This window comes from Eretmochelys imbricata, chromosome 2 (genome assembly GCF_965152235.1).
Source record: "Eretmochelys imbricata isolate rEreImb1 chromosome 2, rEreImb1.hap1, whole genome shotgun sequence".
Lineage (NCBI taxonomy): Eukaryota > Metazoa > Chordata > Testudines > Cheloniidae > Eretmochelys > Eretmochelys imbricata.
Genome location: NC_135573.1, coordinates 142,410,093 through 142,424,091, shown reverse-complemented (window position 1 = coordinate 142,424,091; position 13,999 = coordinate 142,410,093).

Sequence of the window (13,999 nt, the reverse complement as noted above, 5' to 3'; positions counted from 1 at the left end):
AGTTTTTCCTAATATCCAATCTAAACCTCCCCCACTGCAACTTGAGACCATTACTCCTCGTTCTGTCATCTGCTACCATTGAGAACAGTCTAGAGCCATCCTCTTTGGAACCCCCTTTCAGGTAGTTGAAAGCAGCTATCAAATCCCCCCTCATTCTTCTCTTCTGCAGGCTAAACAATCCCAGCTCCCTCAGCCTCTCCTCATAAGTCATGTGTTCTAGACCCCTAATCATTTTTGTTGCCCTTCGCTGGACTCTCTCCAATTTATCCACATCCTTCTTGTAGTGTGGGGCCCAAAACTGGACACAGTACTCCAGATGAGGCCTCACCAATGTCGAATAGAGGGGAACGATCACATCCCTCGATCTGCTCGCTATGCCCCTACTTATACATCCCAAAATGCCATTGGCCTTCTTGGCAACAAGGGCACACTGCTGACTCATATCCAGCTTCTCGTCCACTGTCACCCCTAGGTCCTTTTCCGCAGAACTGCTGCCTAGCCATTCGGTCCCTAGTCTGTAGCGGTGCATTGGATTCTTCCATCCTAAGTGCAGGACCCTGCACTTATCCTTATTGAACCTCATCAGATTTCTTTCGGCCCAATCCTCCAATTTGTCTAGGTCCTTCTGTATCCTATCCCTCCCCTCCAGCGTATCTACCACTCCTCCCAGTTTAGTATCATCTGCAAATTTGCTGAGAGTGCAATCCACACCATCTTCCAGATCATTTATGAAGATATTGAACAAAACCGGCCCCAGGACCGACCCTTGGGGCACTCCACTTGATACCGGCTGCCAACTAGACATGGAGCCATTGATCACTACCCGTTGAGCCTGACAATCTAGCCAGCTTTCTACCCACCTTATAGTGCATTCATCCAGCCCATACTTCCTTAACTTGCTGACAAGAATACTGTGCGAGACCGTGTCAAAAGCTTTGCTAAAGTCAAGAAACAATACATCCACTGCTTTCCCTTCATCCACAGAACCAGTAATCTCATCATAAAAGGCGATTAGATTAGTCAGGCATGACCTTCCCTTGGTGAATCCATGCTGACTGTTCCTGATCACTTTCCTCTCGTGCAAGTGCTTCAGGATTGATTCTTTGAGGACCTGCTCCATGATTTTTCCAGGGACTGAGGTGAGGCTGACTGGCCTGTAGTTCCCAGGATCCTCCTTCTTCCCTTTTTTAAAGATTGGCACTACATTAGCCTTTTTCCAGTCATCCGGGACTTCCCCGGTTCGCCACCAGTTTTCAAAGGTAATGGCCAATGGCTCTGCAATCACAACCGCCAATTCCTTCAGCACTCTCGGATGCAACTCGTCCGGCCCCATGGACTTGTGCACATCCAGCTTTTCTAAATAGTCCCTAACCACCTCTATCTCCACAGAGGGCTGGCCATCTCTTCCCCATTTTGTGATGCCCAGCGCAGCAGTCTGGGAGCTGACCTTGTTCGTGAAGACAGAGGCAAAAAAAGCATTGAGTACATTAGCTTTTTCCACATCCTCTGTCACTAGGTTGCCTCCCTCATTCATTAAGGGGCCCACACTTTCCTTGGCTTTCTTCTTGTTGCCAACATACCTGAAGAAACCCTTCTTGTTACTCTTGACATCTCTCGCTAGCTGCAGCTCCAGGTGCGATTTGGCCCTCCTGATTTCATTCCTACATGCCCGAGCAATATTTTTATACTCTTCCCTGGTCATATGTCCAACCTTCCACTTCTTGTAAGCTTCTTTTTTATGTTTAAGATCCGCTAGGATTTCACCATTAAGCCAAGCTGGTCGCCTGCCATATTTACTATTCTTTCGAGTCATTGGGATGGTTTGTCCCTGTAACCTCAATAAGGATTCTTTAAAATACAGCCAGCTCTCCTGGACTCCTTTCCCCTTCAAGTTAGTCCCCCAGGGGATCCTGGCCATCCATTCCCTGAGGGAGTCGAAGTCTGCTTTCCTGAAGTCCAGGGTCCGTATCCTGCTGCTTACCTTTCTTCCCTGCGTCAGGATCCTGAACTCAACCAACTCATGGTCACTGCCTCCCAGATTCCCATCCACTTTTGCTTCCCCCACTAATTCTACCCGGTTTGTGAGCAGCAGGTCAAGAAAAGCGCCCCCCCTAGTTGGCTCCTCTAGCACTTGCGCCAGGAAATTGTCCCCTACGCTTTCCAAATCTTCCTGGATTGTCTATGCACCGCTGCATTGCTCTCCCAGCAGATATCAGGAAGATTAAAGTCACCCATGAGAATCAGGGCATGCGATCTAGTAGCTTCCGTGAGCTGCCGGAAGAAAGCCTCATCTACCTCATCCCCCTGGTCCAGTGGTCTATAGCAGACTCCCACCACTATATCACTCTTGTTGCACACACTTCTAAACTTAATCCAGAGACACTCAGGTTTTTCTACAGTTTCGTACCGGAGCTCTGAGCAGTCATACTGCTCCCTTACATACAGTGCTACTCCCCCACCTTTTCTGCCCTGCCTGTCCTTCCTGAACAGTTTATAACCATCCATGACAGTACTCCAGTCATGTGAGTTATCCCACCAAGTCTCTGTTATTCCAATCACGTCATAGTTCCTTGACATCACCAGGACCTCCAGTTCTCCCTGCTTGTTTCCAAGGCTTTGTGCATTCGTATATAAGCACTTGAGATAACCTGTTGATCGCCCCTCATTCCCAGTATGAGGCAGGAGCCCTCCCCTCACAGACATTCCTGCCTGTGCTTCCTCCCGGTATCCCGCTTTCCCACTTACCTCAGGGCTTTGGTCTCCTTCCCCCGGTGAACCTAGTTTAAAGCCCTCCTCACTAGGTTAGCCAGCCTGCTGGCAAAGATGCTCTTCCCTCTCTTCGTAAGATGGAACCCGTCTCTGCCCAGCACTCCTCCTTCATGGAACACCATCCCATGGTCAAAGAATCCAAAGCCTTCTCTCCGACACCACCTGCGTAGCCATTCGTTGACTTCCACGATTCGACGGTCCCTACCCAGGCCTTTTCCTTCCACGGGGAGGATGGACGAGAACACCACTTGCGCCTCCAACTCCTTTATCCTTCTTCCCAGAGCCACGTAGTCCGCAGTGATCCGCTCAAGGTCATTCTTGGCAGTATCATTGGTGCCCACGTGGAGAAGCAGTGGGGGCAAAAGACCTATCTGGCCTCAACATTAAACTCAATAAGTTTATGGAGGAGATGGTATGATGGGATAACATGATTTTGACAATTAATTGATCTTTAACTATTCATGGTAAATAGGCCCAATGGCCTGTGATGGAATGTTCGATGGGGTGGAATCTGAGTTACTACAGAGAATTCTTTCCTGGGTATCTGGCTGGTGAATCTTGCCCACATCCTCAGGGTTCAGCTGATTGCCATATTTGGGGTCGGGAAGGAATTTTCCTCCAGGGCAGATTGGAAGAGGCCCTGGGGTTTTTTTGCTTTCCTCTGTAGCATGGGGCATGGGTCACTTGCTGGAGGATTCTCTGCACATTGAAGTCTTTAAACCATGGTTTGAGGACTTATAGCTCAGACATAGGTGAGAGGTTTATTGCAGGAGTGGGTGGGTGAGATTCTGTGGCCTGCATTTGTAGGAGGTCAGACTAGATGATCATAATGGTCATTTCTGACCTTAATATCTATGAGTCTATCTATCTATCAGGTCCTGTTCAGGTCTGTTCACATCCAATATTGAGATCCTAGGAACATCCTCAAGGAGCTGCCAAATCTCAGATGGGCTACATAAGCTCTGTGGCATACAGGTCTGAGAAAACACTCACAGCGAACTTCCTAACTTTACCCATCCTGTGAGGCAACTCAGGCTCTCCCAAAATAATTGAGAGTCTCAAAAGTAGATATCTTGTCAAAGGCAAATGTTAAAATGCCAGTATGGAAGACAGTCTTGGATAGAAACACAAATAAGCCCAAACTATGATCTGAAATCCCAGTAGGGAAAACCCAACTAGACAGGTAATGAGGTAAATGATCATTAAAAACACAAAAATGTTTCAAATGAGCCACAGAGAAAGAGCTCACGCTAGCATCCAGCGAGGTGTGAAATAAGGGTGAACACTAATAAGGGTGAAAATGTCGCCATACATCAGTTAGGTCTGAAGCCTGTAAAAAAGTTGCAAATTGATGAGCAGATAGTGTATGTAGTTCCAAATGATTGTTATCCAAGCTCTCATTAAATTAAATTAAATTAAAATCACCCCCCAAAATTAAAATATCACTTGTCAAGCAATTTGTCTAAAGAGCACCCAAGTTCACAAAATCACACCCTGTCTTTCCCTATAGTAGGAGCATAGACATAAATTTTAAAAAAGGTGATATTGTTCAAAAGTATCTTGAGCCATCAATAAATGGCCTGGAACAACTTCCTGCACAGCTACTGAATCAGGCTTTACCCTGTGCGCAAAGAGAATGGCAACCCTTGCACTTGCGGAGGACCCAAGACTCAAAAGAACCTCCCCTCTCCAATGAGCAAGCCAGTTAGTTTGGTTGCCTGCATCTGTGTGAGTTTCTTGCAAAAATTAAATGTCCACCCTTTTCTGGGACAAGTGCTCAAAGAGCCATATATTTTTTTCATGTTCCAGCACCCACTCGCATTCAGACAGCAACACACAAAATTATCCATCAGATCAGAACTCATCAGAAAAAAATAAGAAAAAAACAAAGAGAGAACCCCCCCCACAAAAAACCCTCATGCAAAAGTACCACTTCTCCTTTTCCATTAACCCCCAACACTTCCACTGGTCAAAGAGACACACACATTGATCATCAGTTTTTTCTACCCATACCCCTTCTTTTTGACAAACTCAGATACAGAGATACTTCTCATAGTATACTGAGCAGACAACAAAAACAGATTAAGGTCAGGAAACCAGTCTGTCACCTCTACTCCACGTTTCCCCTTTGTCTCACCCAGAAACCTATCAATAGTGTCCAAGATATATGCCCACTCAGGGAATTCAGGACCCAAAGAATTTTTGAGTTCATCATCCCCCACTCTCTGACTGTGCATCACTACCAAGCTTGATGGGGGAAACCTCAGAGAGACTAGTGGAGGGGGTGGGGGGGCTGCTGGGACCGAGGAGGCAAAACTACACCCTGAGAATTCTCCACGCCCCCAACCAAAGAACCACCATCAGCAGCACCCTCAACAGCATGCTTCCCAGCTGCCCTGACCAAACTAGCCAGCTTCACTGCACCCTCTGAAACTGGAGCCCCCTTTGCCTTCAACAGCTGCTTTTTGCTTTGGGACTTTGCCAGCATATCAGAATCCTCAGCCAGGGCAGCCAATTCCATAGCAACAGGCTCAGTCTCAATTTGCAATCAGGCTCAGGCCGAGAGGCCACTGAGTCAGGAGCCAGAGAACCAGCAATACCATCTCCCCCAGGTTGCTAAGGGGGCACTAACACCCCAGAACCAACATCTCAGAGACATCTGGAGCCTGCTGGTACCCAGACTCAGCCACAGCCACCCCACCCAGTGCTTTACTCTCAGAAACCCCTCACTCCCAGGACAGGGTCACCATTCCCAGGGGAAGCCTGCCTCTTCTCAAGGAACTGATTAACCAGATGTGTCAGACTACCACAACAAAAACAGGCCATGTCCTCAGTGGCAACAAGCACAATATAGTCATAGTCCCCAGTCCTATACTTCAGGGAAACTTTTAGAACTTCAGAAGCAGTGTTTAATATCAGATAAAACTGCCTATGAAAGGACAAGGCATGCCGAACCTGTGGGGCTTTACAGGTGGTCTGGGGAGCTTACCAGAACTCACCAAGTGTCTAGCCTGCTGCTCATTTCCTATGCAAGGAGGAACATTAGAGATGATGACTTTAACAGCAGGTGTTGAGAGGGGCACAACCGAGACAAAAACACCCCACACAACAATCTTCTCCACAACTGCCTGCTCACAAGGCTAAGTGTGGTCACAAACACTATACCATATGAGAGGCAGACCTCACATTTTTTAACCCAGTCACCTTCCCCACAGCTTGAACACACATTACACAGAGACAGTGTCTGGAGGCAAAATCGGCAACCCATGGCCCCAGTTTAATCCCTCAGAATCCATAACAAAGTGAGGTCTCTGTCCCTCTGGGCTGGCCATGCCACCCATAAGGCAAACCAAAGCTTTCTAAAGTAAGAGAAGGAAATTAAACCCACAACAACCACCAAACTAAAACATACACACAACCCCCCCATCTTATTTCCCCAACAGAAAGAAAAACAGAGGGAATTGCAAAGCACACTAGGTTTGCCAGCTTTGATTGGACCTATTCCTGGAGGTTCATCACATGACATAACCTTTAATGCCTGGAGACTCCAGGACAATCCTGGAGGGTTGGCAGCCCTAAAGCATGCCTACTCTTGGGTTCATTCCCAAACATTCCCATAATCCTCTGGGGGACATTAAAAGAGACACAGAGAGAGAAAGTCTGACATTTGAGGTAATGTTCGGGATTCAGCCAGGGGAGCTGGCAGTATAATCTGGGTCCTTCTCTCTGGTCTGATCTGGTTAGGACATTTCTCGGGATCAAGATGAAGAAAGTTCAGAATCCCAGGAGACAATTGTGTGTGGCAGCCATTATGGTGCAGCTTGCTCCAGTACCCAGGTGTTTCCCCCAAAGTCTCTTTATTTAAGGACCGCAAATGGAATGAGGGGAAGAATAATCCATCTCCTTATTCATTTGTCCAACAATTAGGCCTAGTTCCTGACACACGAATTTTGGTTCACTGATTTCTGGTGCCACACTTTTCTTGTTTACCAGGCACGATCTTAACACAGTCCTTGAGTTATGTCAGTACACCTTTTTGTTTAGACTAATTCAGTGTTTCTGTCTCCATTGCATACCTTTTCCCATCAGTATTTGTCATTACAGGTTATTGTGACATTTTATGAACTTTCACATACTTTTACAATTGAGTTCACAATTAGGATAAATTTGTAGGCCCAATTATTACAACAGAGTTTACCATTTAAACTTAAAACAAGAGACAACTGATTAATACCAAGAGACAGATGGGGAAGTATAAGGAAACAATGGTCTGGTCTACACTGGGGGGTGGGGTGAGCTGAGTTGGGTGAAATTATACAACTTCAGCTACGAAAGTAGCGTAACTGAAGTCGACGTACTTAGAGCTACTTACCGCAGTGTCTTCACTGCGGTAGATCGACTGCTGATGCTCCCCCATTGACTCACCTACGCTTCTCGCTCCGGTGGAGTACTGAAGTCAACAGAAGAGTGCTTGGCGGTCGATTTATCGTGTCTTCACTAGACACGATAAATTGACCCCTGCTGGATCGATCACTCCGGAGGTAAGTGTAGACATGCCCAATGAGACAATATTTGTCACTATCTCTCCCCAAAACACACTCCTCTCTCTCTCTTTCTCCTTACCTTACTTTTTTACCTTCCAATATGCATTTCTCTCAATACCTCTTGCTTCTCCCTTTGCATCCCATGAACAGAAAAAGCCATTCCATTTTCTTATGTATTCCTGGCTTTTCTTGCAAAAGTGCCAGAATACCCCTTTCCCTTGGCAAGCTGGTTATCTGCTACTGCCTTCCTGGCTCCTCATAGCCGGAAATACTCCTTTCTCTCTTGTGTAGCATCCCCTCAGTGGCTTCTCTGGACTCTAGGAAGCTAGACCACAACAGGGAACTACGTACCTGGAAATTAGGCAATTACTCAAGAGTTAAGGCTAGCTTGTAAAGGGGAAAGTAACTCTACATCTTGGACAGAGAGTTGTTTATTACTTAGGTAACTTTATTGTTGAATATGAGATTTGTGGATGATACAATAGTGTGTCTTTCTTGTTTGCTGAGAAAGAGTTTATAAAGCAGCATAGCAGTTGAGGCTTGTGTCCCAAAATTCATCTTCCTATCATTATTTTTTACCATGCATTTTGTCACACAGAAAAAGACAGTTAATACAATAGCACAGGATCAATATACAAAAGGCAATTGAATCAAATGTATGCAATGTAATTCAGAGCTAATTGAGAGATGTTCTATATTATAAAATCCTTATTCACACCTACATCACTGCGTAGGTGTTTTGTACAAGTACGTCCTTTTCTATTCACAATTCTATGTGCTTGCCTTTTTTTCATTTTCATTACTCTGGGTTAACACTTAAATTGTTCCATTGAGAACAGGAGAACAGGATTTATTTGCTGAAGTATGACAAGGAGAAATAAGGCTAAGAGAAATACAGTTCAGGCAGCTCCAATTGCTAGCACAGCTGTATATTTTGTAATTTGTTTTAGTTCTTTTGTTCCATTCCTTTAGTAATTTAATAACAGAAAAACAAAGCTCATGAAAGCTAGGAATGTATTGGGGGGTCAGAGAGGGAAATTTGTGCAGTGTAACTTGGAGCAAGAAGGAGGTTAAGATAATATCACAAGCATAATCAACTGCAGTATTCTCAGGGCCTGACTTATACTTATAGTGTGTACTGTATAATGTATGGAGTTTTGAGAATAGCATTTTATCTGTATAGCACAACTTGCCCCCTTCATCATAATACACATTACACAGGGCACTTTGGGGTTATTAATCCAGTTCAGCTAGGCAAAATGAAATCTATTTCAGCCAAGCATAGCAGCTCATCTGTCAATTAGAAATTAATAGAACTATTGTATTTAGTTTCTCGGGGCCCCAAGGGAAATTTGAACTTGCTGCTCCAACTATTTCACTAATAATAATAATAATAAAAAACCAGTATTACTTTTTATGCCATGAAACCCTGCTGTAAATAAACTGTCTCCCTCTGTGTAATTAAAATATAATTAAGGATGTAATACAGTTTTGGGTACTGTTTATGGTTGAGTAGCATTTTCCTGTCATTCAGCATGTCACATTTACTCATTGACAAGGAGCAGTGTTTGTCACCAGGATACAGAGTTACTGAGAGAGCACTGTGCATTTTACATGCCAGTTATTGTTTCAACCAGCTAGGGGACAGAACCATTTTAGCCTTCTTTGACAGCTCCCTGATTGAGATCTGGGAGGTAGGCAGGCATAAGCCCACCCAGGTCTGAAGGCCCCTCCCCCATCCTAAGGGGAGGAGTGCCAGGGGATCCCCTCAGTGTCCCCAATCGTAGTCCAGGAGGTCTCAGATTCTGGTGGTTCCTTCCAGGACCAACCTCTGGTGCACCGAGGGGGGCTCCACCACTGGCATGCCAAGCTAGAAGATATGCCCCCTTGGTGGCCGCCATGGACCTGGTTGCCAAAACCAGCTTTCAGGTCAGGCCTAAACCAGCACCAGGTTGCCTGGGTCCTGGACCACGAGGAGCTGACAGGACCACCTGGAACTCTGGCTCACAGAACACCAATCCCATCAACCTCACATCGAGGAGGGGGAAGAATGACTCAATGGCCAGAGTATACATCTGGCCTGACAGAGGACAACCTTGGCACACTCCTCGCCCGAAGATGACAGGTTCAGACAGGGTCCAGTTGAGCTTGACCAAACACTCCACAGAAGTGGACAGCACCTGGAGAAAGGCCACAAACTGGGGCGTAAAGCTGAATGCCCGCAGAGTGCCCAGGAGATACCCATGGTCCTCCCTGTCGAACACCTTCTCCTGGTTCAGGGGCAGGAGGGTGAATGACAGACCATCCCTACACCTGAGTTTGAAGAGGTCTGGGACCAAATAAAGGTTGTCAAAGAGGTTATGGGACGGAATGGTGTAGGTCTGGTTGGGGTGGACCACATCCGCCAGCATGGACCCGAGCTACAGCAAGATGACCTTTGCTATTACCTTATAATCCGTGCTGAGGAGTGAGACTGGACAGCAATTCCTAAGGTCGCGGAAGTCCCCATTCTTTGGTAGCAAGGTGAGCACAGCTTGCCTGCACGACAGGGGGAGGACCCCGCTCCCCAAGGATTTGGCCAGACAGCGACAAGGTCCAGGCTGAGGACCACCCATTCGCCTAGGTCCTCCAAGGGCTCCAGGGGGACTGTGATGGGGTGTACCAGCCCCATACTTGGCTGCCAGGGGCAGACCAATCATTGTGGGCCCAGGAGGCCACACCACCTCTTCCCTGCTGCATATGCTCCAAGTGGAGAACTCAGATAAAAAGAGGCAGCCCAGGCCAGTCAGGGGGTTGGGGATGGATGAAGGAGGAAGGGAGCACACTGCTGGCTCCTGCAAGGGTACCTGTAGCACTCCTGGCTGTAAAGCCTGGGGACACGGACTACCTGCCAGATGACCCGCCTGCCATGGAGACCGCTATGGAAGCTGAGCTGCCACCCATTGAAGAAGCTGCCTAAACTATGCCCCAGTCCCAAGAGAGGTGAGGTCTATAGACTAATTGTTTGCTTTCCTTGCCCTGCCCCAGGGTTGCAGCCTGCTTGCTGCTTTGCCCTGGCCAGGGGGCTAATTCACCAGATGGTTTGATTGTTTGCTGCCCCAGCCATGAGGCTGCCAGGCTATAGAGATTACTTACTTACTTTGCCCTGCCCAGGGGCTGCAGCCTGCTTGCTGCTTCACCCTGACCAGGGGGGCTAGTCCCACAGACTGTTTGATTGTTTTTCTGCTCAGAATCCATGGACCACCTGTTTAGGTGACCCCATCTGGGGGCTGGGTCACACTTGGCAGAGATCACCCGCTTAATGGGGAAGCCCATGACTCAGCAGTGGAGTGGGCCACCCCCATACTGGACTGGCAGGGGTGCCCCAGCTTGACCAGAAAGGCCCCGCTTGTCACAGGGACATACATGCCTCCCACTACCAGGCCCTTCTCCACCGCCTCCTGGGCGGCGGCCTCCAATGCCAGGAAGAAGACGACCTTCCTGTACAACTTAGAGGCTGCCACCATGGCCGTGGGCCCCACCATCTGCACCAACACACACACACGTGGGACTCTATATGGGGCGAGGCGGGCACCAGGAGGCACCGAGCAGGGTGGGAAAGGAGGGCCCTGGTTGCCAGGGCTGGAAGTAGAGGCAGTGGTTGGGGCAGGTGACACAGCAGCGAGTGAAGGGCTGCAGGCACCTGGGCGTATGCTCTAGGGGCCCAGGGAGGTGTGCCCCCAGAGCTGGTGGAAGGAACAGCAGGGGAAGGGGTATAGGTGGCTGCAGCTGATCACGGGGCCACGGCCAGGGAAACAGCCACTACCACAGGAGGCTTTGCCTTCCGGGCTGGGCTCTTGCCCTTTTCCTTACCCTGGCCCTTTTTAACAGCTGAGGGGGCTCCCCCCAAATTGGAGGAGAGGGAGCCATGGCAGCACCGGAGTCTGTACCTGTGCCATCACCACCGGCACCCCAGGGGAGGCTGTAGCAGATGAACGGGTGGTGATGGTGGTCCAAAGGGTAGCCGCAGGGATAGACGGGGAGTAGGCAGAGAGGGTGCAGCAGGTCAACCCGAGGAGTCCCACCCACGGTCTCCCCCACCTTTCTTGGAAGGGATAGGAAGTAGCAGGGAGGGAGGGGGAGAAGGAAGTGGCAGGGGGAAGGGAAAAAGCCAACCACCCCTCCCTGCTAGGCTGCAGGTAGGGGAGGAGGGTGCCAATAAGGGGCGGGGGCATAGGAATGTCAATCAAGACAGGGAAGTGGGGTGGCTGCGATCACCAGCGTGTGGTGAAAATACCAGCTCCTCTGGCTGCACTGGGGAGAGGATGGACTACAATATCATAGGGGGGGTGCAGTGAACAAAGGGGGGCAACATAAAAGGGGAAGGGTAAGAAGTGCTTAGGGAGGGGACATGGGCACATGAGACAAGTGGGCTGGGCGAGGGGGGAGCAGAGGAAGGTAAGGGGAAAAACGGAACGGGCTGGAAGCAGGCTGGGAGTGGGGCAGGAAAAGCACAGGGATGAACTGCAGGGGCTAGGGCGGGCAGGCAACCTAAAAAACATTCAGGGGTGGGACAGGCAAATTAACAGAAACCCCTAAGGGGCCAAGGCAGAAGTTGGGGGAAGGAAAACAAAATGGCAACAAGGAGCAGACAGGGCAGGCAGCAAGGGAAGGGGGGCAAACTGCAGGAAGGCCAGTGGGCAAAGCAGAGGGTGGGGGGAGCCACTCATCAAATGCAGCAGCGGAAGGGAGGGCAAGTCCAAGGAGAGAGGAAGGCACATGCACCCACGAGAGCTTGCATTACACAGTCTTTGCTTGCTGCTCCAGCAGTCCCAGATGGTGAAGTAGGGCGAGGCAAGCGGCTGAGGTGAGTGGTGAAGAGTGGAGTCATGTAGTAGGTGGGGTTAGTGGAGGGAGTGGCAGTGGTGGTGGGGGGCAGATGGACTAGGGGAGGGCTCCATGCTGCTCCCCCTGCTTCCCACAACAGCAGTAACTACCATAGGTGCCGACTCTATGGGTGCTCCAGGGCTGGAGCACCCACGGGGAAAAATTAGTGGATGCTCTGCACCCACAGGCAGCCAAGCTCCCCTCCCCGCCCCACCTCACCTCTCCCTTTGCCTCCTCCCCTGAGCGTGCCGCATCCCCGCTCCTCCGCCTACCTGCCAGCGCTTGCCGCTACCCAACAGCTGTAGCAAGCTCTGGGAGGGAGGGGGGAGGAGTGGGATACCGGGAGGAAGCACAGGCAGGAACGTCTGTGAGGGGAGGGCTCCTGCCTCATACTGAGAATGAGGGGCGATCAGCAGGTTATCTCAAGTGGTTATATACGAATGCACAAAGCCTTGGAAACAAGCAGGGAGAACTGGAGGTCCCGGTGATGTCAAGGAATTATGACGTGATTGGAATAACAGAGTCTTGGTGGGATAACTCACATGACTGGAGTACTGTCATGGATGGTTATAAATTGTTCAGGAAGGACAGGCCGGGCAGAAAAGGTGGGGGACTAGCACTGTATGTAAGGGAGCAGTATGACTGCTCAGAGCTCCGGTACGAAACTGCAGAAAAACCTGAGTGTCTCTGGATTAAGTTTAGAAGTGTGAGCAACAAGAATGATGTAGTGGTGGGAGTCTGCTATAGACCACCGGACCAGGGGGATGAGGTGGATGAGGCTTTCTTCCGGCAGCTCGCGGAAGCTACTAGATCGCATGCCCTGGTTCTCATGGGTGACTTTAATTTTCCTGATATCTGCTGGGAGAGCAATACAGTGGTGCATAGATAATCCAGGAAGTTTTTGGAAAGCGTAGGGGACAATTTCCTGGCGCAAGTGCTAGAGGAGCCAACTGGGGGGGGAGCTTTTCTTGACCTGCTGCTCACAAACCGGAAAGAATTAGTGGGGGAAGCAAAAGTGGATGGGAATCTGGGAAGCAGTGACCATGAGTTGGTTGAGTTCAGGATCCTGACACAGGGAAGAAAGGTAAGCAGCAGGATACAGACCCTGGACTTCAGGAAAGCAGACTTCGACTCCCTCAGGGAACAGATGGGTAGGATCTCCTGGGGGACTAACATGAAGGGGAAAGGAGTCCAGGAGAACTGGCTGTATTTCAAGGAATCCCTGTTGAGGTTACAGGGACAAACCATCCCGATGTGTGGAAAGAATAGTAAGTATGGCAGGCAACCAGTTTGGCTTAACGGTGAAATCCTAGCAGATCTTAAGCATAAAAAAGAAGCTTACAAGAAGTGGAAGGTTGGACATATGACCAGGGAAGAGTATAAAAATATTGCTCGGGCATGTAGGAATGAAATTAGGAGGGCCAAATCGCACCTGGAGCTGCAGCTAGCAAGAGATGTTAAGAGTAACAAGAAGGGTTTCTTCAGGTATGTTGGCAACAAGAAGAAAGCCAAGGAAAGTGTGGGCCCCTTAATGAATGAGGGAGGCAACCTAGCGACGGAGGATGTGGAAAAAGCTAATGTACTCAATGCTTTTTTTGCCTCTGTCTTCACGAACAAGGTCAGCTCCCAGACTGCTGTGCTGGGCATCACAACATGGGGAATAGATGGCCAGCCCTCTGTGGAGAAAGAGGTGGTTAGGGACTATTTAGAAAAACTGGACATGTACAAGTCCATGGGGCCGGATGAGTTGCATCCAAGAGTGCTAAAGAACTGGCGGCTGTGATTGCAGAGCCATTGGCCATTATCTTTGAAAACTCGTG